Here is a 23,780-nt window from a genome sequence, read left to right on the forward strand (position 1 = left end):
ATGTGGCCAAATGAAAGTAAGAGATCCCTCTCCCATGAGTCCTCCTCTCAGCCTGGACCTAATGCTCTTTATGTGGAAGCAGCTTACAGCTTGAGGTAACCAGGTAACTGCTGGCTTCCCTCCTCCTGTTCTGTCGGCAGAGGTTCGCAGGGGCTTGTAGGAGATGCCTTCAACGAGACCACCTGATTTAGAAGAATGGCCCTGAGCGGTCACCTCTCGCAAAGTTGCATCTATTAGAGACACCGCCTCCGTCCCTTCTCTAAAGGGGACATTGTAGAGAAAGTACTGGCTTGTTTAGGATGAAGGAACAGCCGTGGTGATCTGAGACTGTTGGTTCTGGTCGTTGTTTTCCCCCTCGGAACTTCACAATATACAATAGTGAAGGCGACAAACATTAGAGCTCCTCCTGCAGGGTGTGGCTTTCTCAGCTCAGCTATTGAATTCAGGAAGATTCCTTAATGCTTAGCATTCATTATGAAAAGTAGATTTATTTTAAGGACTTTTTAAACACCTACCTTTGGGATCCCTGGGTGGCGCAGCGGTTTAGGCCTGCCTTCGGCCCAGGGCGTGATCCTGGAGACCCGGGATCGAGTCCCACATCGGGCTCCCTACATGGAGTCTGCTTCTCTTTCTACCTGTGTCTCTGCCTCTCTCTGTGTCTCTCATGAATAAATAAATAAAATCTTTAAAATAAATAAATAATAAACACATACCTTTTACTTCATATTCTTTTCTTTATTTGGCCTGACAGTCATCATCCTTTAATTGAAGCATTGTAGTCCTTTTGTGTTTAATACGCCTGCTGATATATTTGGCTTTACGTCAACCATCTTACTCTGTGCTATTTGTTTCAACTATTTCTTCTAACCCTCCTTTTTTTTTTTTTTTTTTGTATTGACAGTCTTCCACCATTTTATGTCTTTCCTTATGTAGTTTGGAAATTGTATGCTCTATTTTTATTCTTTTATCCTAAACTGTATAACACACAGCATCACTTCCCTAGGTCCTCTAGAAAGTAGAACCTGAGACAGAAATGGACATATTGGGAGGTGCTGGTCCAGGGACGTGAGTGTAGGGAAGTCAGTCAGGTCCTGATGTCATGTGACCCAGCATCGCCAGACCTGGTCCCGAGCTGTGAAGTCCTAGGTGTCCCCCAGCTTGCAGCGTGGAGTCAGAGTGCGGGACTTCTCAGGAGGTTTATAAAGAGAAACTGACCCTCTGAGCGGTCCTTTGAAGGGAAGAAGGAGGGCCGTGTGATTTCCTAACGTCTTCATCGCGCCTTACCCATTGGCCGAGGCCTGCCACACACAGCTGGGCCATTGTCGTCCGGCAGCTGCTCAGAAAGCCAGAGCTCGGGATCCCTGGGTGGCGCAGCGGTTTAGCGCCTGCTTTTGGCCCAGGGCGCAATCCTGGAGACCCGGGATCGAGTCCCGCGTCGGGCTCCCTGCATGGAGCCTGCTTCTCCCTCTGCCTGTGTCTCTGTCTCTCTCTCTCTGTGTGCCTATCATGAATAAATAAATAAAATCTTTAAAAAGAAAAAAAAAGAAAAAGCCAGAGCTCATGCCCAGGGGTGTGGCTTGGCAGCTGACTCTGGACGGTGGAGAGACAGCCGGGACACATAGGCGGGGTGTACTTCGATGGGGAGGCGCGCAAGGGCTGGGAAAGAAGTAAGCAGCCACCAGAATGTGAGGAGGCACCAGAAATTTGTGTTCTGGGGTACCTGGGTGTCTCAGTCAGGTAAGCATCCGACTCTTGATTTCGGCTCAGACCATGATCCTCAGGGTTTTGGGATCGAGCCGCGCGTCAAGTTCTATGCTCAGTACAAAGTCTGCTTCAGATCATCTTTCCTTGTCCCTCCGCTTGCTCGCTCGCTCACTTTCTCACACACACACAAAAAAATGTATGTCTGATACGTATAACATCAAGACTCCAAAGTTGATATATTCCCCCTCCCCTCCCCCAGGTAATACACCAAACCTCATTTACCTTTCTCCTTATTTCTGTATTATTGTTACTGTATATATAATGCTTTCCTTTGTTATTTGTATTATTACTTGTGTTAATCAATGAGTGTTTATTAAAATCTCACACATAGGGCAGCCCGGGTGGCTCAGCGGTTTGGTGCCGCCTTCAGTCCAGGGTGTGATCCTGGAGATCTGGGATCGAGTCCCATGTTGGGCTCCCTGCATGGAGCCTGCTTCTCCCTCTGCCTGTGTCTCTGCCTCTGTCTCTCATGAATAAATAAATAAAATCTTTAAAAAAAATAAAATCTCACACATAGGCAGCTCTTTGTGTCCATGGGTCCTGTCCCCATGTTTTAATAAGACCTCCTTTTTGCATCCCCCCCAGGACATATTTACATATTTGAAAAAACATATTTACCACTTTTGTGGCTTTTCATTTCTTCCTACATCTCAGATTTATTTAGGATCATTTTCCTTCTACCTCAAGTACATCCTTTAGAATATACTAGGTAGTGCTCAGAGTATACCATGTGCTACCTATTAATGTAAGGAAGAAGGAAAAAATAAAATTATATGTTTGTATTAGTGCAAGGAAACACTGGAAGACAATAGAGAAAATCAGTAAACCCAAAAATTGGTTCAACAAACTCAACAAATCTTTAGCTAGATTGACCAAGAAAAAAAAGTCAAATTACTAGGCTCAAGCATGACAAACCTCACGTTGGGCATAGAGATTACTTAAAAAGCAAAGAAACCAAAAACTGTATTTTGGGGCACGTGGCTGGCTCAGTCGGTAGAGCATGTGGCTTGATCTTGGGGTTGTGAGTAGGCTTTTTTGGACAAAAAAGAAAAAGATGTCATCACTCTGGACCTGTTGAAAATAAAGATCGTAGCATGAGTGCTGTGAACAGCTGGGACAACGAGCGACTGTTAATGGGCATACGGCCGCTTTCTGGAACGATGGAAATAATCTAAGACGGTGGTAGCAATGACTGTGCAACTCGGGGAGCCGACTAAAAACTACTGAATTGTACGCTCTGCTAGTCCAGGTGTGTGGTATGTGAAGTTTCTCTCAATAAGGCTCTTAAAAAACAAGATACCCAGGGAGCGCGTAAGGGTGGTTATCTGAGGTGGTGGCATAGAACCGGTGGGTGCAAGGATGAGGGTGAGAATTCTTAAAAATGGTTTTATAGAGTTCAAGTTTTATGAGCCATATAAGCAAATTAGTCAAGAATAATGAAGTGTGTGGCATTCTGGGAAGCCGTAGTGAAGCCAATGAAAAGAATGTAGTTGAAGGGGCCGAATCCTCACGCCAAAGCCCGCGCTCCTGGAATAAGGGAAGAGGCGCCTTTCCACGTTCTCCCCCCACCCCCAGGGGCGCCCTACTGCAGGGGTGACGGGCCCGGTGGAGGCTTTTATGAGCTTTAAATTCTTTATTTCCCCTGAATAAGTTGCTGTTTGAGACCCCTCAGGCCAGGGTCCTGGGAATCCGGCCCAGCCGCGTCGTTACTAATCCTCTACCCTGGCACTCGGCCACCTCCCTGGGGCTCCTGGGCGTTGGGACGCGCCCCGAGAAAGGGCCACAAGCCCTAACCGGGGTCAGTGCACCCTCGGGCCCAGTGGCAGCCCTGTGAAGGGTAATGACGTGGCGGCGCTGAGAATGGCCGGGAGGAGCTGGGAGGCGGCCGGGAGGTCCCCTCAGGGTCCCCCAAAGGCACCGGGCGCCGGGGTCCGGCTGAGGCAATGCCGCGGGCCTAACGGGGGCGGCGGGGACGCTGAGCCAGGAGGCCGAGAGGCTCGCGGGGTCCTGTGTGCCTCGGGGATTCTGTAGGTGCGCGTGGGTCACCCACGGGGTTTTTAGGGGAAGTGACAGTACTCAGCCCAGGCCTTTCTCGTCTGGGAACAGAGTTCCCCTCGTGCCATATATTTTGATGCTGAAACTGGGTTTTTAAATGAGTTCTAGGGGTTCCCGGGTGGCTCGGTTAAGTGCCCAGCTCTTGGTTTCGGCTCAGGTCATGACCTCAGGATTGTGGGGTCTGCTTGAGATTCTCCTCCTGGGGGTGCTGGGTGGGGTATGCAGCTGCCCTCGGCTCAGGTCAGGGTCCCGGGGTCCCGGCACCACCCGCATCGGTGCCCTGCTCAGCGGGGAGCCCGCTTCTCCTTCTGCCTCTGCTCTTCCCTGTGCTCCCGCCCGTGCTCTCTCGCTCGTGCTCTCACGAGTGAGAACTCGTTCACTCTCAAATAAAATCTTGTAAGAAGGGGATCCCTGGGTGGCTCAGCGGTTTCACGCCTGCCATTGGCCCAGGGCACAGTCCTGGAGTCCCGGGATCGAGTCCTGCGTCGGGCTCCCTGCATGGAGCCTGCTTCTCCCTCTGCCTCTCTCTCTCTCTCTCCCCCCGTCTATCATAAATAAATAAATCTTAAAAAAAAAAAATCTTGTAAACGAAACAAAGGTTTTGCCTCTGCCCCTCCCCCCACCACGCTCACACACTCTCTCTCTGAAAATAAAATCCTAAATGAGTTCTAAGTGTCAAATAAGACACTGTATGACAACTATACTAGAATTAAAATAACTTTAAAAAGCCTGGAACTCATTAGGGAGGCCCGTTCTGGGCCGTCACAGACCTGCATCGGCCCCTGGGCTCGGGCCGCAGGTGGCATCTCTGCAGGTCCTCCGGGGACTGTGATCGACGCCGAGGTAGGAAGACCGCTGCCCCTCGTCGTGTAGCAGACGTGCCCAGAATTTAAAAGCAGGTTTTAGGGGATCCCTGGGTGGCTCAGCACCTTAGACCTGCCTCCGGCCTGGGGCGGGATCCTAATGTTCAGCGGATACAAGTATGTCCTTATAATAGACAAGAAGGTTCACAATCACATGTTAAAAACGGACCAGAAGGAATCGTGTGTCATCAGTAAATATGTAGAAGGTAGAATTTTACATTTAAAAGGATCCAATCCGGGCTGCCTGGGGGCGCAGCGGTTGAGCAAGCGTCTCCCTTCCGCCCAGGGCGTGACCCCGGGTCCCGGGACCCTTCCCCGAAGGGAGCCTGCTTCTCCCTCTGCCTGTGTCTCTGCCTCTCTCTCCCATGAATAAATAAAATCTTGAAAAATAAAAATAAATAAACGAAGTTACATGCGTGTGACTTGAACCTACCAGGCGCCTAACTTAGTGGGGAACAGACCGGGAGGCCAACGTCCACCCGGGACAAGCCCGCCCTGTTTCACGAACATCTCAGGAAGTGAGTTCAAGTCCCCTGCAAAGACGGAGCCGGTAGCTGAAGGATGTGGGGCATCCTGGAGTGTGACACGGTCACCGCCGGAGTCTGGGGCGTGGATGTCCACACTGGCCCCTCCAAGGCAGTTGAAACACTTCATTCACTGTATTTTTTTCCCAAGAGAAGGATCAACTGGGCCCGGGGCCAGCCCGTCGCAGGTCCCTGGGGCCTGGGCGGTCAGCTGTGGGCGCCGCTGGCTCGCTGGCCCGGGGTCCGCAGGGCTCCTGCCCCACTTGGGTGGTGCGGGCGCCAGGCCTAGCCCCAATGGGCCCTCCCGGCTGCGCTCCCCCCCCCGCCACCCCCTACCTCTGTCCTCAGGGCCCAAGGGGCTCGTGGGGTAGGTGTCTGGAGCCCAGGAGCCTGGGGAGCAGGTGCCGCAGGTGACAGATGGCCATGCGGGCAGGGGCCTGCAGCGGACACCGGGCCCGCCAGCTGGTGGCACCTGCGGGGATGGGTGCTGCCCCCGCAGGGAGGCTGAGACAATGAGCCCAAGGCTACCGCACTAGACCCGGTGTTAATTTTTTTTTTTTTTTAATTTCTTCATGAGAGACACACAGAGAGAGGCAGAGACCCAGGCAGAGGGAGAGGCAGGCTCTGTGCAGGGAGCCTGATGTGGGACTCGATCCCGGGTCTCCAGGATCAGGCCCTGGGCCGAAGGCAGGCGCCAAACCGCTGCGCCACCCAGGGATCCCTAATATTATTATTATTATTAAAGATTTTACGTATTTATTCCTGAGAGAGACAGAGCGAGGCCGAGCCCCAGGCAGAGGGAGCAGCAGGCGCCCCGCGGGCCCCGACGCGGGACTCGAACCCGGGACCCGGGTCACGGCCTGGGCCCCGCGCGGGCAGCCCAGGAGCCCCGAAGACTTTTGGTGGATCGATTTCTCCCCCGACTCCTCAGTCGTTCTCGTTCTCGTTCTCGAGGCGCGGGTCCTGGAAGCGCCCGGCCCGGTGGGCGGAGGTGCCCGGCGGCCCCTCGGTCCCCGCCCCGGGCTCGGTCGTGCACCGGCTCCACCGGCTCCGCGCGGGAAGGGGCGTGGCGGGGCGGGTCCCCGCGGGTCAGGGGGGCGCTGGTTCCGCGGGCGCCGACGCCACCCTGTCCCGGGCCGCCGCGCAGCTTTCGGGAAGCCCCGGACCCGCCGGGCCGCGCTCCGGGCACGCGGGGGGGGGGGGGGGCGGGGGGCGCTTTCACACCTCGCCCCGCTCCTCCTCCTCCTCCTCCTTCCTCCGTTTTAGAAACCAGTGTCCTCTGGGAGTGGAAAGGAAGGGGGAGGGGAGAGGGAGCGAGAAGGGAGGGGGGCAGGGGAGAAGGGAGGGGGGCCACGAGCCGCTCGCGATGCTCTAGTGCCGGGGCGTCGGCGTCGGGGTGTCAGACTGGACGCCACCTCCTGCTCGCCCTCCCCGTCCTCCTCATCCTGCCCCGCCCTCCCCCGCCCTCCTCCCCCGCCCCCCCTCTGCACGGCTGGGCCCTGCCTGCGCTCGGCCTTCCTGGGGCTCGTGTCTCCGCGCCTCTCCCGCCGCGCCGTGACCTTGGGCGGAGGGCAGGGTGACCTTGGGCGGAGGGCAGGGTGCGCGGGAGGCGGGGAGGCGGGGCGGGGGGGCCGCGGGGGGCCGCTCCCCTCCCCGGCCCTGGGCGCCCCGCGGCCCCTGCAGGGTTCTCCGCAAAGCAGGGGGAGGCGGGCGCGGGGGCGAGGGCGCGCGCTGGGCCCAGGGCGGCGGGGCCGGATCGAGTCCGTCGGCTCCCCGCGGGCGCCTCTGCTCCCTCTGCCTGGGCCCCGCCCCTCTCTGCGTCTCATGAATTAAAGAAAATGTATAAACTACCCTTGTCGCTGCTTCTACAAACGATGGACAAAGTGCGTCTCCCCGCACACCTACCGGGCGCCGCACTCCCAAGAGCATAAGGTGGCTCGAAGGTAAGGCCTGGGGAGAGCGCCCCGCCCCGGTGCCTCGGAAGCCTGTGGGCGGCCCCAAGCACGCGGCCGGGACACCCGGTGGCCAGGCCCCCCCACCCCCCCACCCCGGACACCCCGACTGACCCGGGCCTCCAGAGGAGGTGGCCGACGGGCAGCAGCGGATCACCCAGGTCCTTCGCATGATGACCACAGAAGGGTCACAGCCCACCCGTGGTGGAACTGGGCCTGACGTCCCTCGGCTGCCCAGACCACTTGTTACTCTACCACCACTCAGAAGGAGCCTTAGTTTTGAACTAGAGTTTATCTTTTAAAAATTTTAAATAAAATTTTAAATTACAGTGTTTAATTTTTTATATATATATTTAAAGATTTTATTTATTCATGAGAGACCCAGAGAGAGAAGCACAGACCCAGGCAGACGGAGAAGCAGGCTCCCTGCAGGAGGCCCGACATGGGACTCAATCCCGGGACCCCAGGGTCACGCCCTGAGCCCAAGGCAGCCACTGAGCCCTCCGGTGCCCCTCAACTTCCATTTGTAGGGAGTTCTGTTGTTTTGTTCAATAGCTGAAATACAAGTATCCCACTTCTCACAAGCCTTCATCCTCATCAGTCCTACAGAGGCCTCCATCACCACCTGTTTCTCTAACCTGTAGACCCCTGAGGTGCCAGTGGCCTAGTGGGTGAAGCAGCCGACTCTTGACTTCAGCTCAGGTCATGACCTGAGGTTGCAGGGAGCACTGAGCCAGGCTGCACCCCAAGCAGGGAGTCTGCTCCCCCCGACTCTCCCACAGCTTGTGTGCACTCACTGTCTCACTCTAAAATAAATACCTCTTAAAAAAAAAAAATAAATAAAATAAAATAAAATAAATACCTCTTAGAAGATCCAGGGAGGGGATCCCTGGGTGGCTCAGCGGTTTAGCGCCTGCCTTTGGCCCAGGGTGCGATCCTGGAGACCTGGGATTGGGTCCCACATCAGGCTCCCTGCATGGAGCCTGCTTCTCCCTCCTCCTGTGTGTCTCTGCCTCTCTCTCTCTCTATCATGAATAAATAAATACAAATAAATCTTAAAAAAAAAAAAAAAAAGAAGAAGAAGAAGATCCAGGGAGGGTTTTCACTTTTACAAAGAAAGGAACAAAGATTGCCCAGCCTGCGTACCGCAGCAAGTCCTCGCGGGGCCGCCCAAGCTGAGAGGGGCCCCATGCGGAGTCCCCTTGGGCCGTCAGTGGGCGTCTGCCCCCCACCCCCCCATCTGTTCTGCACTCTCGGTAGCAGGAGGTGATCCGAGCAGCCTCACAGAGGTCGTCTCTGGGGTCTGAGGAAGCTCAGAAAGTTTTCCATGTCGATCATTTGCTTCTTTGCTTTCTGCTGTTTTGGTTTATGAAAATGGGCCTGCTCTACTTTGGAGCAGCACAGGAAACCTGCATATTATTTTTTTTATTATGATTTCTCTGCTTGCCAGTAACTTAGTATAACTGATGTAGGAAAGACGTTGGGGTTTTGATCTGATGGCCAAGAAAGAATTCCTGAGACGTCTTTGATGCAAAAGGCTGTTTTGCTGTTGTTGTTTTTTAAAGATTTTATTTATTTATTCATGACAGAGAGAGAGAGAGAGGCAGAGACCCAGGCAGGGGAGCAGCAGGCTCCCCGCTGACGGCCCCTGGCAGCCTTTAGCCCGCAACGGACCGGGGGCCGGAACCTCCGCGATGTCCCTGCCGGCCACAGGACCGTGTGCTCTGCTCCTCCTCTCTGGTCCCGTCTGCACGGTGACATTCAGGACAGAACGGGGTGTCGTCTGATGGCGAGCAGGGACCCCGGGGACAGTGACCGCCCCAGGCTGACGGGGCAGCTTGGAGCTGAGGGGAGAAACACACGGCGACTCCTGGAGGCCGGGGCTCAGCAGCACCCGAGCGGCCTCAGTTTACAGAATGTGCCGTGGTTTGCAAGAAATAGGCGATCTTCCCGGGTCCCGACTTCTGGGGGCAACTCCCTACGGTCGTGCTGTTAAGGCTCCTCCAGAGGGAAGGACGGCTCAGCTGCGGGAGGCAAGGCCTCGGACCGGGCCCCGACTCCCCGGCCATCTGCCCACCTCGGGCCCTGCCACTCAACAATCTTCGGCCGTGAGTTCAGGCCTCACCCCACCAAGCGCCACCCCCTGTACCCCCCAGTCTCGCCCACCTAGGCCCCTCCGGGAGCCCGGGGGGATCAGAGGAGCCCGTTCAGGCGGTGGTGCCGGCTTTGCCAACACGGGCTGCTAGAAAGATCTCGGGCGGAGGAGCTGCCAGCAGCTGGGCGGGAGGGGCGGTGCTCGCTCCTTGGGTCTCACCAGGACCCCCAGTGACCAAGCTTTCCAGGTGCCTGCTGGGGCGACAGGTCTCTACAGAGCCCAGATCTACTACTGCAGGGAAGGTGGTGAAGGGGGCATTTGGACATGAAAAGCAACCACCTGATAAAACTAATACTTACTAAATAATTCAGACTTAAAGCAAAAAGAACCTAGAATTTTAAGCTTGACTGATGGGGTATACGCAAGCGCATGTTACAGCAAACTTCTCACATATGATCTACAAGACGGGTAGTGGCTGGTTTCCAGGAGGGGGCCAGGAGGCCGCGGATAGGAAGGGCAGGTTTGACTCCTCTTTCTCTTGCAGATCTTAAAAGTGGTATTTTAAAAACAAATAGAAAAAAAAAAAAACAACAAATGTCAATAATCTCTCTAAAGCTTCCGACGAGGGCTTCTAGGGTAAGACAGGGCAGCAAAGTATGGCCTGAGCCTGTGCAGTCTGCGCTACGACTCTTTTTTTACATTTTTACATTTTTACATTCAAAAATAGGTGACAGAGACTATCCTAGATAACCTGCAAAGCTAAAATAACTCCGGCCCTTTACAAACAATGGAATACGGCCATGACAAAGTATTTTTATTTTATTTATTTATTTATTTATTTATTTATTTATTTATTTATTTTTTTAAAGAAACCAACCCCATCAACATCTTTTTTTTTTTTTTTTTTCATTTATTTATGATAGTCACACAGAGAGAGAGAGGCAGAGACATAGGCAGAGGGAGAGGCAGGCTCCATGCACCGGGAACCTGACGTGGGATTTGATCCCGGGTCTCCAGGATCACGCCCTGGGCCAAAGGCAGGTGCTAAACCGCTGTGCCACCCAAGGATCCCGACAAAGTATTTTTAGACTAGAAGAGTACTGGGCCCTTTTATTCTAGTCCACATTGTTTCCACAGGACACCCAGGCCATCCCTCCGTGCCCTGGCGCTCAGCCTGACGTTTCTAAACTTCTCCCTTTCTGATCACATCTTCCAATCCTCTCCAACTCCCTAACCTTGCATGGTACCCACGTCGAAACATCTCCTACGATCCTCAACCTCTTATCCAAACGATACCTACAATTTCTCATTCTAACTCCATATTTTTCAAATTTTTACCATGACTTTCATTTCTTTTTATTTTTATTTATTTATTTTTTAAGATTTTATTTACTTATTCATAGAGACACACAGAGAGAGGCAGAGACCCAGGCAGAGGGAGAAGCAGGCTCCATACAGGGAGCCTGACGTGGGACTCGATCCCGGGTCTCCAAGATCACACCCTGGACTGCAGGCGGCGCTAAACCGCTGCACCACCAGGGCTGCCCTCATTTATTTTTTTTAAGATTGATTGATTTATGACACACAGAGAGAGAGGCAGAGATACAGACAGAGGGAGAAACAGGCTCCATGTAGGGAGCCCGACGCGGGACTTGATCCCGGGTCTCCAGGACCAGGCCCCGGGCTGAAGGGGGCGCTAAACCGCTAAACCAGCCGGGCTGCCCTACCATGACTTTCTTTTCTTTTCTTTTTTAAAATTTATTTATTTATTCATAGAGACACACACACAGAGAGAGAGGCAGAGACACAGGCAGAGGGAGAAGCAGGCTCCATGCAGGGAGCCCGACACGGGACTCAATCCCGGGTCTCCAGGATCACACCCGGGGCTGCAGGCGGCGCCAAACCGCTGCACCATCGGGGCTGCCCCCTACCATGACTTCCAGTAAGAAATTTCATCTAAACAACTGACACATTCATAAACATGTATACAAATGGACCAAAGTTCACAAAAACTCTAAATGTTGTAAATGATTTTACTAAAACCAAAATATAACCAATTCAGGAAAACAAAATTTCTTGAGAGGGATGCCTGGGTGGCTCACTGGGTTAAGCATCTTGGGGTCCCTGGATGAGTCCCACATCGGGCTCCCCACAGAGAGCCTGCTTCTCCCTCTGCCTGTGTCTCTGCCTCTCTGTGTCTCTCATGAATAAATAAAATAAAATAAAAATCTTTGAGAGAGTTGTTCGTATGGGGCTATATTCAGTTGCTCTTACGTTCTCTCCCACAAGGCTTTTCCCTTCATTCCACCTAAGCAGCTCTCAGGAGGGTTACCGATGAGCTCGACATCGCTCAATTCAATAAACACTTCTCGCTCCTCATCCATTACTTGTTAACAACAGTTGACCCAGTAGATGTGGCCCATCACTCCCTCCTCAAATGCTTCATTTGGCTTCCCGGGGACCCTTTCTGGTTTTCTCCTAACCACCGAGACTTCCTTCAGTCTCCTTTACTGCTTTTTCTCATGTCTGACCTCTGAACGCTAGGGGTATTCCAGAGTTCTCTGACATCTCTACGTAAATACCCTGCTTGGGAATCCCTGGGTGGCTCAGCGGTTTAGCGCCTGCCTTCGGCCCAGGGCATGATCCTGGAGTCCCGGGATCGAGTCCCACATCAGGCTCCCTGCATGGAGCCTGCTTCTCCCTCTGCCTGTGTCTCTGCCTCTCTCTCTCTCTCTCTCTCTCTCTCTCTGTGTCTTTCATGAATGAATAAATAAATAAATAAAATCTTAAAAAAAAAGAAAAGAAATACCCTGCTTGGAGATGTGGTCCTGATGAACAGCTTGAAATTCCAAGTCTATGCTAACTTAACTTCTACATTTTCATTTCTAGCCCAGTTCTCTCCTCTGAAATCTTTTATTTTTATTTTTTATTTTTTGGAGTTCAATTTGCCAACATATAGCATAACACCCAGTGCTCATCTCAAGTGCCCCCCTCAGTGCCCATCACCCAGTCACCCCAGCCCCCCGCCTACCTCCCCTTCCACTACCCCTTGTTCGTTTCCTAGAGTTATCTCCTCTGAAATCTTGAGTCATATCTAACTTCTTGTATTATGAGTTTCGACTCAGATTTTACCTGTCTAAACCCAGCTCCTATCCTTCCTTTCCCACAAGTACCCTTTATGCCAACTTCTCTATTAAATTCCACCTTTGTTCTTCCACTTGTTGAGGCCCCAAACCTAGGGAGTCATCCTTGATTTCTCTTGCTTCTTCCTATGTCATCTACTGGCAAAGGCTGAGCTCTACTTAAAAAATACACTCAGATCCAACCACTACTAAACACTAACCAGTCAGCCTGCTGCCTCTCTTGATACTTATGGTCTATTTTCAACACGTAGTAGTCATAAGACATTTTAAAATAAATCAGATCATGCTATACTTTTGGTTCAAAACTTTCCAATGGGGACACCTGAGTGGCTCACTGGTTTAGCGTTTGCCTTCAGCTCAGGGTGTGATCCCAGGATCCAGGATCAAGTCCTGCATCGGGCTCCCTGCAGGGAGCCTGCTTTCCCTCTACCTGTGTCTCTGCATCTCTCCTCCCTGTGTCTCTCATGAATAAATACATCTAAAAACAAAACAAAACTTTCCAATGGATCTCAGATGAATATAAACACAAAAGACCTTACAATGGCATACATGTGACCTGACCCCTAGTTACCTCCCGTAATTCCAACACTTTAATCTCTCCTCCTCGCTCACTTCCATTCCAGCCACACTGGTTTCGCCATTCCCTGAACATGCCAAACTCACCCTTAGGGCCTTTGTACTTGTTTCCTTTGACAGAGAGGTGCTCTCTCTACTTATGTGAATGGCTCTCATTTCCTTCACATCCCTGCTCAGATGTTACCTCAGCTTCCCTGGCCATTCTTTTTTATGAATTTATTATTATTTTGGATTTTATTTATTTATTCATGAGACACACACACACACACACAGAGGCAGAGACACAGGCAGAGGGAGAAGCAGGCTCCATGCAGGGAACCCGACATGGGACTCGATCCTGCAGCTCCAGGATCAGGCCCTGGGCTGAAGGCAGCGCTAAACCGCTGAGCCACCCGGGCTGCCCTTTTAAAAAAAAAATTTTTAAGTAATCTCTACTACCAAAATGGGGCTTGAACTTACAACCCTGAGATGAACAGTCACATACTTTCCTGACATCAGAGTCACATGACCGAGCTTGCCAGGTGCCCCTTGGCCATTCTTTTAAAAGCATCCACATTCCAACTGCACTCTGCCTAACGTCTTTCCCTACTTCATTTTTTTCTATAGCATGTATTACTATCTGGCACCTTATACATTTCACTTGTTTACCAGTGGTCCTGACCGCTGTAAGCAGGAACTTTCATCTTTTTTTTTTTTTTAATTGCTATCTCCAAGCACGTAGAAGAGTACCTAGCACATAAAACTGAGTAAATAATTGCTGAAGTGAATGACTTGCCTGAACCTACAACCACTTTCCAACTGTATTAGGTATTCTAATAGGGCTTCCCTGTAAGAGACTCTTAATCATAAGAAACAAAGTGAGGATCACTGGAGGGGAGGCGGGTGTGTGGATGGGGTAACTGGGTGATGGACATTAAGGAGGGCACATGATGTCATTAGCACTGGGTGTTACTTAAGACTGATGGATCCCTGACCTCTACCTCTGAAACCAGTAATACATTCCATGTTAATTGAATTTAAATACACACACACACACACACACACACACACACACAATAAAAGGGTTTCTAAAAATGTCGGAGAACGCAAGTAAGCTATCCTTGTAACTAAATTTAAGCTGGCACACTTACTTAGGCAATGAAATAAGATTAAAATACTAGGTGTCAAGTAAAATAAAAATCTACTCACCTGTACAACAAGAAAGCTTAAGCTATAAAACACCCCACCCTGTGAAGTTTACTTACCAGGAATTGAATATTTATTTTATTCAACAAATGTGTACTGGGTAGCTACAACTATGTTAGGTACATTTAGTTTGTCTGGGTGAAACTTCTGAAGGAAACAGAACTTTTTATATTAACAACTTCTCCCACAGATAAAAAGGCGACAGAGAATCCCAGGCGCACGGATACCAAGCCTCAGACTCAACTGAAGCAACAGGATTCTCTATCCCTCCTGAGACTCTGAACTGATGGAGATACTGTCAAATGGACCATGGATGGAACTGCAAGGCCGTGGCGAAAGCACAAAAGCATGGGCAGCGACGTCAGGCAGGCATGATGACAATCTGACAAGATGACTTCCAAGAAGCAGAAAAGAACTGTGGTCCCCGACTGGCTGGGTCCACCCGGCTTCACATGAGCTTTGTTTCCCAACCTTGGATTATCAACAACATTGCTTTATAATTGCTTATATCTTTACACTATTACCCCCTACCTAAACAAGTTCGAGTAGTTCTCTTCCTACGTTTTTATACAGATTTGTCTCACCAGATATATTCTAAAGAAAAATACTCAGTCAAGGTTAAAAAAATTTATCATTTATTTTAAAGGCATTAATAAAAAGCTTAACACACTTTATACTAGGGAAGTTACAATATACAAATGTGCTGAGTCGAAATTTTCACAGGTTGACTTTTCTGTACTACATGTGACTGAGTTAATTACTCACATTTCCATTACTGAGTTATTTAAACTGATGATTCCCTTGAAACACACAGCTTGTTATTTAAGCATGAGTCGCATACAACATGCAGAAATACAGGTGACTGTGCCACCCAACCAACTCTTCATGAAGAAAAAGATGAAATTTTGTTCACATTGACCGTGGCGCATCAAAATACCATTCTCCTTGGGAGAGAGCTGCACCTGAATCTGGGGGTAAAAAAGATCTAATATAAGTATGCAGTTTCAAAATCTATTTCTTATAAAATCAAAAGAAAAACAGAAAGCAATATACTCATCAAGATAAATAAAACTAGAAGAAAATATGCTAATATAAAGACTTAATGCAATACTAAATTCAATCTTTATGGGATAATTACACAAATTGTGAAATTCATAGAATATGCAAAATTATTCAAAAAAATTTAAGGAACACTGGTTCCTGTCCTAACAGGATTAAACACATTTATATAAAACAATGATCAAAACTATGTATTAAAGGGGATCCTGGGTGGCTCAGTCAGTTAAGTGTCTGCCTTGGCTCAGGTCATGATGATGCCAGAGTCCCAGGATAGAGCTGCGTCCACTTTCTGCTCTGCAGAGAGTCTGCTTTTCCCTCTCAGTCTGCCCTCTCCCACTGCTTTGCCTCTGCTCGCGCTCACTTTCTTGCTTATTCTCTCTTTCAAATAAATAAATAAAATCTTTCGGGGGAAAAAAAAATCATGTATTAAAAACAAAAAAACCAGGGCGCCTGGGTGGCTCAGTTGGTTCAGCATCTGCCTTTGGTTCAGGTCATGATCCTGGGGTCCTGGGATTGAGCCCAGAGTCCGGATCCCTGCTCAGTGGGAAGTATGCTTGTCCCTCTCCCTCTGCTCCTCAACCACCCCATCCTTCCCCTGCCCCCCGCTTATGCTCGCTCTTGCTCTCTCAAATCTTAAAAAAACAAGTGATTACAATACAAACATCATCCAACTATAATACAACTGGTAATTAAACCTAATCACCAAGAAATTAAAATACTACACTTTTCTAGAGTTGAAAACAAAACTCAAAGTTTTAGAGTACGTAGAAAATGGTAACGATTCTATGTAACAGAATCTACAGAATACATCACTGTCCAGAAAAAAATTCATTGTCCTATGATAATCTTTTAATAAATACATAAGAAGGAATCTGTAAATTTATAAGGAAAGCAAAAAGAGGAAATTAATTCCTGGTATATCATCTGGGTCCAATGGGTCCTATCTTAGTTTTTGAGTTTCTGTTTTGAGCAGTTCTAGTAACAATTTGTAAGGACTCATGACTCACTCTTTGTTAGAGGTCTGCCAAAGAACAGAGAAACTTTACTTAGAATAATAAACATAGGGCAGCCCGGGTGGCTCAGCAGTTCAGCGCCGCCTTCAGCCCAGGGTGTGATCCTGGAGACCCGGGATCGAGTCCTGCGTCGGGCTCCCTGCATGGAGCCTGCTTCTCCCTCTGCCTGTGTCTCTGCCTCTCTCTCTCTCATTGTGTCTCTCACGAATAAAAAAATAAAATGTTTAAAAAATTTTTTTTAAAAAAAGAATAGGGATAAAACTCCTATCTTGCAATTATGCTATAATGCTACTGGATTCTTTTATAAATCTAAAATATAGAATTTTAGTGATTTTATCACTTATCTTGAATATTTTATTATTCTTCATCTCTGTATTTATTTTACTGTAGCTCATTGTGGTAGCGAGCCTTTAAGATTGTCCCCAATGATACCTGCCTTCTGGTATGCATGCCCTTGTATACTCCCCTCCAGTTGACAGTGTCATCCTATTCCCGTGACTTCAGTGAGTTGGACTTACTTCTAAAGAATAGAAAAAGGTGGAAGGGACAGGGTGTGATGCAGAAACTGAGTTATTAAAGTGGGTGTGGGGAAGCCTGAGTAACTCAGCAGTTGAGCATTTGCCTTCAGTTCAGAGCATGATCCTGAAGTCTGGGGATCGAGTCCCGCATCGGACTCCCTGCATGTGGCCTGCTTCTCCCTCTGCCTGTGTCTCTGCCTCTCTGTGTCTCTCGTTAGTAAATAAATAAAATATTTTTAAAAAAATTTATAAAGTGGGTGTGGTGTTGCTCACTCTTTATCGGGTCACTCACTCTGGGGAATCCCGCTGCCATGATGTGACTCTCAGGCTGAGTATGGAAAGCCCCAAGAAGCTAGGGTACTCAGGTCTCCAAACAAAAAGGAGTGAGTGAGCTTGGAAGCAGATCCTCCAGCCCCAGCAAAAACTTGAGATGGCTGTAGTCTCATGAGAACCACCCAGCTAATAAGCTGCTCCTGGACTCCTGATCAACAAAAACTAGAAATAATAAATGTGCCATTTTAAGGTGTAAATTTTGGGGTATTTTGTCATGTAACAATAGATAACATTCACTGATTATCTGCAGCTATGATTTTTAAAAAAAGACTGAAATAGTAAGAACATGCAAGGACAGAGTTCACCTAAAACGATGAAATAAATCATCACAAAAGATGATCATTATTGCATCATCCTTCCGTTTTCTTATTCTGTTGCCCAAAGTACAGATTTTCTTTCAAGAAGAAGTTTTAACAGAAGTAGGGAGACATTGTCCTTCATCCTTGTGGTCTTTTTTTTTTTTTTAAGCCCTCCTTGAAAACAGAATTCAGACTTTTTTTTAAAAGAATTTATTTAGTTGAAAGAGAGCGAGTGAGCATGAGCACAAGCAGGGGGGCAGTGGAGGGGAGCAGAGGGAGAAGCAGACCTCCTACTGAGCAGGGAGCCCAACTCGCTTGATCCCAGGACCCCAGGATCATGACCTGAGCTGAAGGCAGATGCTTCACTGAGCCACTCAGGTGCCCCAAAAGTTCAGACTTTTTATTCTCTATAATAGCATAAAGAACAAAATTGGCAAAGGAAATATTTTCATAATTATTAAACCAATTAGAAGACGAATATGAAGAGACAGCAACATCTAGACCAGCAGTTAGAAAACTATGGCCTAATGTATTTACTACCCAGTCCTATAAGAGAAAAAAAATTTTTTTAAGAGAAAAAATTTTTAATTATTTCTCAGTCTTTTTATTATTATTTTAAAATATTTTATTTATGTATTCATGAGAGACACACAGAGAGAGGCAGAGACAGAAGGATAAGCAGGTTCCCTGTGGGGAGCTCCATGCGGGACTCGATCCCAGGACTCCGGGATCACGCCCTGGGCCAAAGGCAGAAGGCTCAACCACTAAGCCACTCCAGGTATCCCTTTTTCTTTTTCTTTTTTTTTAAGATTTTATTTATTTATTCATAGACACAGAGAGAGAGAGAGAGAGAGAGAGAGAGAGAGAGAGGCAGAGACACAGGCAGAGGGAGAAGCAGGCTGCATGCAGGGAGCCTAACGTGGGACTCCGGCCTCCAGGACCACACCCCAGGCTGCAGGCGGCACTAAACCGCTGCGCCACAGGGGCTGCCCTATTTTTATTTTCTTTAAAATTTTCATTTATTTATTAGAGAGCACAGCAGGAAGGAGGCTCAGAGGGAGGGGAAGAAGGAGGCTCCCCACTGAGCAGGGAGCCCTATGTAGGGCTCGATCCCAGGACCCCAGGGTCATGACGTGAGCTGAAAGTAGACGCTTAACTGACTGAACTCAGGCATCCGTATTTTTAAAATTTTTAAAGTAATCTCTACACTCAATGTGGGGCTCAAATTCACGACTCAGATCAAGAGCCACATGCTCTTCTGAGTCAGCTGCCCCTAAGAAAAATTTGTGACCCCTACTGTAGACTAAGAGTGGTGGTGAACTTGTCCCTATAAGAAAAATCTCAGATGATGAGTCTTCAAATGGTATATACTACCTAGGTGCATTTTCTCCCAACTCAAGAAGTGATATATTTCTGAGGACAAAAAAGGAAGTACAGTAGTGTCATTCAATCCTTCAACAGGAAGGATTTCATTGTAATATTTTGTGGTAAAAATGTGAACTATCTTACTTTGTTAAAAAACATGATAGTATTCATCTTTTTTCCTGCCCCCTGCCAGTATTCACCTTTTATGATGCCTGTACACCCAAATTCACTTAATAAAGTTTGTGAGTGGACAAATATAAAAGACAGATGTGTATACAGAAGTAAATGGAAGCTAACAGATGTTACAGAAATGAAAAACAGTAATTAGACTGATCATTCTTACTGGTGCTAATGTAAAAATGAAATATTTTTGCTGTAATCCAACAAAGAAGGTAGCTATAATCTGTCCACTTAAAATTATGAGCCATGAAATTTCAAAAATGTTTTGATGAAATCCGTGAACAATCATCAAGGTAATGATAAGCTAGAACACAGTAAAAATGTACCTGAAATCTGGAATCAATATTTAGAAGATAAATATATTATAGGCTCATGTATAACAACTAGTGAACAGTTAGATGCATCCAAAGAATGTTACACACATATTAAATATCGGGAAAATATGGAATAAAAACTTGGGTTTGCGGTTTCTGAATTCTCACTGGAATTGCTAACAAAGTTATTTTCATTATCTCTATTCTTGGGTAAACTGCTTATAAAACAACTTAAATGCACTTGATTCTCATTATTCCTGGTAGTCATGTTCTAAAAAGTCATTTTGGGGGGTCGGGGTGGCAGGCTCCAGTGGAGCCCAACGTGAGGCTTGAACTCACAACCCTGAGATCAAGACCTGAGCTGAGATCACGAGTTGGACAGTTAACCAACTGAGCCACCCAGGTGCCCCTAAAAAGTCACTATAAACAATGAATCTGTGGGGTGCCTGGGTGGCTCAGCTAGTGAAGCATCTGCCTTCAGCTTAAATCATGATCTCAGGCTCCTGGGATCGAGTCCCATATCAGGCTCCCTGCTTAGTGGGGGTCGTTTTCTCCCTCTCCTTTTGCCCTTCCCCTCACACTCATACTCTCTCAAATGAATAAATATAATCTTAAAACAACAACACAACAATAAACTTGTGAATAATGAGCCATTGCTTTTAGAAGATATAAAGAGCTACGTTCAGGCAAGCCTCTAGTCACATTTCTATCAACTGATAAAAATACCTTTTAAAATGTTGTGTTTCTGTTGAAAGACACGTTACTTTATACTGAGGATTCATTAACACTGAATCACAGCCAAAAGCACTATAACTTATGCCTGAATAAAGCTTAACCAACACATGTATTTTTCTCTAAGGCACCTCACAGCCTTCTTGCACTTGGGAACATAATGCACAAAGTTTGGGGGTCACCTTAAAGAGAGAAAAGGCACAGAAATGTGAAAAATGTAGCACTAAAAAGCTGTGCAAGGAATGCTGGTTTATAGTATGAGATGAAAGATGGTGACAGGGGATCCCTGGGTGGCTCGGCGGTTTTGCGCCTGCCTTTGGCCCAGGGCATGATCCTGAAGTCCCGGGATGGAGTCCTGCGTCGGGCTCCCGGCATGGAGCCTGCTTCTCTCTTTGCATCCCTCTCTCTCTCTCTCTCTATCATAAATAAATAAAAATAAATCTTTAAAAAAAAAAAAGAAAGATGGTGACAGATGGGTGCCTTGGTGGCTCAGTCAGTTAAGCATCCGACTCATGACTTTGGCTCAGGTCATGATCTCACGGTAGTGCACTGCACTCAGCGTGGAGTCTGCTTGGGATCTTCTTTCCCTCCCCTGGTGCACACGCACACTCTTTCTCTCCCTCTCTCTCTCTCCAAATAAATAAATGAAGTCTTTAAAAGAAGAAAGATGAAGACCAAGCACTGCTCAGCTCAACTGTGAATGTCTGTGTCAGAGGACTCCAATTTCTTGCCACTTTGCACTTGTCTGCAAATGATGGCAAAAGCAATGATTATTGATTTGGGCATTATAGATAAATTTCAGCAAGCAGGCAAATTTGCCTATACACAACCTGTGAATGAGAATCAACTATGTAAAATTTGAAAAACAAGAATTATTATTTTTTAAGATTTTATTTATTTATTCATGAGAGACACACAGAGAGAGGCAGAGAGACACAGGCAGAGGGAGAAGCAGGCTCCCTGTGGGGAGCTCAAGCAGAACTCGATCTCAGAACCCTGGGATCACAACCTGAGCCAGGTGCACCGAATAACAAGAATTTATTTATTTTTAAATTATTATTATTTTTTAAAGATTTTATTTATGAGAGACACAGAGAGAGAGAGAGAGAGAGAGAGAGAGGCAGAGACACAGGTAGAGGGCTGCCCTTTGCCCACTTTTTAATTGGGATGTATGTTTTTCCTTTTTGACTTGCAAGAATTCTTGATATGTTATGGAAACCATTCCACTGGGATAGGAGTTACAAATACTTGTTTCTAGTTTATCTTTTATTGATCTTATTTTTGGTGTAGTCGTTGTTGCCATCTTGACAGAAATGTTTAATTTCCTATATCTATATGATTATTTTCCTTTTATAATTTTACATATTTCTGTTTACTCTCTTTAAATTCTGGTTTTTCGGGCAGCCCGGGTGGCTCAGTGGTTTAGCGCTGCCTTCGGTCCAGGGCGTGATCATGGAGACCTGGGATCAAGTCCCACGTCAGGCTCCCTGCATGGAACCTGCTTCTCCCTCTGCCTGTGTCCCTGCCTCTCTCTCTTTGTGTCTCTCATAAAAAAATAAATAAAATCTTAAAAAAAAAAGTGGGCAAAGGTGACATTCATAAAGTTTTCAGCAAAAACCTATAGCTCTTAAACATATGAAAAGATACTGAACTTTATAATCATAAAAAGTTATAGTTATATAACCATTTCCAACTATTAGATTGACAATGATCCAAAGATTTCAGACATTAAATAGAATGTGGCCAAGAGCTTTTAAACAACGTTGGTAAGAATATTAATAGTCTCTACTGAGAGTAACATGGCAAAAAACTATTAAGATTAAAGATGCATGTTCTCTTCAATCTAGCAGTGCTAATTCTAAAATCTAAATCTAGATTAGAATCCTAGATTCTATTGAGGTAATCCTAAATCTACACAAAGAATTGTGTAAAAGAATACTAACTGTGGCATTAAATAGCAAACAATTGGGAACAACCTAAAACTCCATCCATAAGAGCTCAATTAAAGAAGTATATAGTACACATCTCTATATAAAAAGATCATGCAATTTTAAAAAGCAAGGCAGTTTAATATGCTGGTATGGAGTATTCTCCAAAAAAACATGGAGGAAAACGCACTCACCACAGAGAACACTGTATGAATTACCTAGAAAAATGAAAAATTTACAAAGTTGAAAGATGTGATGATAGAAACATCTTAGATTTATTTCAACTACGTATCATTTATTTTTACTCTCACTAAACATACACAGCACACACATACATACAAACACAAAACTTCGAAGGGTATGCTGTGAAATGTCCCTTGCATATGTACCCTTTAGTCCCACTTCAGAGCTACTTTGAGTATCACCTTGAGGTAACCATCAATGCACACATGTATATGTATACAAACATTTACTTACATAAATGGCAGGTAGCCTAATATATTTCTGCACTGTTCTTCATTTACACATATCTTCCTATCAAATTGCTCAACATAACAAGCAATGATGTAGTTTTTTATTTATTTCAGAGACACAATGAGAGAGAGAGAGAGCGTGCGCGCGCGAGCACATGCGCAGAGTGCATGAGCTGGAGGAAGAGCAGAAGGAGAAGGACAAGCAGACCATGTTGAGAGCAGAGCTCATCCCCATGGCCCCAAAATCATGACTTGAGCCGAAATCAAGAGTTGGAGGCCTAACTAAGAGACCCAGGCGCCCCAACAATGTAGTTTAAAAAATAATAATAATTAAAAGAATAAACTGAATACAAGTATCTCCATGCTTTTCAAAAGTTTGTGGTAGGCCACTCCGCTTTGTACTGAAGACCTACACTAGTAGCACCTGTTTTCACTAACCAAAAGAAATCCAAAGAGGATTTACGTTTTTGTGAAAAAGGCAAAAAACAAAAATCATGTTTGGCATGTGTTTTGTAGAAGCTGTTCTAGAGGCACTGCCAGGCTCCTTCCCCGGCATCTCAGTCAGCATCCAGCTGCTGTATTTATGAACTGTGAGCATCCGCGCTCCATTTAGTCTGTGCATCCGATAGCAAGTTGTGTACTAAGATACCAGAAAATCCTGAGTGGTTATTTTTGTCATTTGGGATACTAAAAAATTTTCCATTTAAAGTAATGGTAAATGGTAATTGCTTCTTGGCTTTATGCCATTTCAGATCATGAAAGGTTTCACAGAAATGCTCTACTTTCAGGTATTGGGGAAAACCTGTAATATGTTCAAAAATAGATTCAAACTACTTTAGATCATGTATTTTATAAATAACAATGGAAAAAGAAATAACTCTTAAATGATAACAAACATATTCTAGCAATTAGATAAGTGGGAAGAATAAAGGCATTATTAACTAGTTTATTCTTTGGGGAAAGCAATATGACAGCATACAGTGATCTCTACAGAATAAACTTAAGGGATACCTGGGTGGCCCTGTGGGGAGCCTGATGTGGGACTCAATCCCAAGACCCCAGGATCACGCCTGAATCGAAGGCAGATGCTCAAACACTGAGTCACTCAGGCTTCCCTCATTTCCTCTTTCCTATGACATCCTCTTGTCTATGCTCTAAGCCCATCCTAGACTTGAAGAACCTGTGCCAGATATCAAAGAAATAATTAAGACTAAGATGTAGTGCCTTGCCTCTAATGATAGAGGAAAGACGCATGCATAAATAATAACAGAAATAACTAGAGAGCAGACTCAAAGGGAGGAAATTACCATGGATGGGGGTGGATAATAAGGAGGCCAAGTGACATGAGGAACAGGGAAATGACAGTAGATCCATTTAGGCCTTGAAATACAATGACCTACTGGTCGGTC

General features: G+C 46.8%; 1 protein-coding gene and 1 long non-coding RNA gene across 6 annotated transcripts in view; one reads left to right on the forward strand and one right to left on the reverse strand.

The window, feature by feature from the left end:
* Window positions 1-6,871: 6,871 nt before the first annotated feature.
* On the forward strand, window positions 6,872-17,596 carry LOC144314227 (uncharacterized). Its single transcript, XR_013380053.1, has 2 exons — window positions 6,872-7,149; window positions 14,348-17,596. It is a non-coding gene; the product is annotated as an uncharacterized LOC144314227 (long non-coding RNA).
* Window positions 14,770-23,780, reverse strand: part of LOC144314226 (survival motor neuron protein) — a 38,398-nt gene continuing 29,387 nt past the window's right edge. For 2 of the 5 annotated variants that reach the window (XM_077898108.1, XM_077898111.1), the window contains exon 9: window positions 14,770-15,125. The gene's annotated coding sequence lies outside the window, so the exon portion shown is untranslated. Of the gene's footprint in view, window positions 15,126-22,092; window positions 22,117-23,382; window positions 23,552-23,780 lie in introns of all 5 variants that reach the window. The other 3 variants (XR_013380051.1, XR_013380052.1, XM_077898110.1) reach the window with 3 other exon arrangements.

Source organism: Canis aureus, chromosome 5 (assembly GCF_053574225.1).
Source record: "Canis aureus isolate CA01 chromosome 5, VMU_Caureus_v.1.0, whole genome shotgun sequence".
NCBI classification, from domain to species: Eukaryota; Metazoa; Chordata; class Mammalia; order Carnivora; family Canidae; genus Canis; species Canis aureus.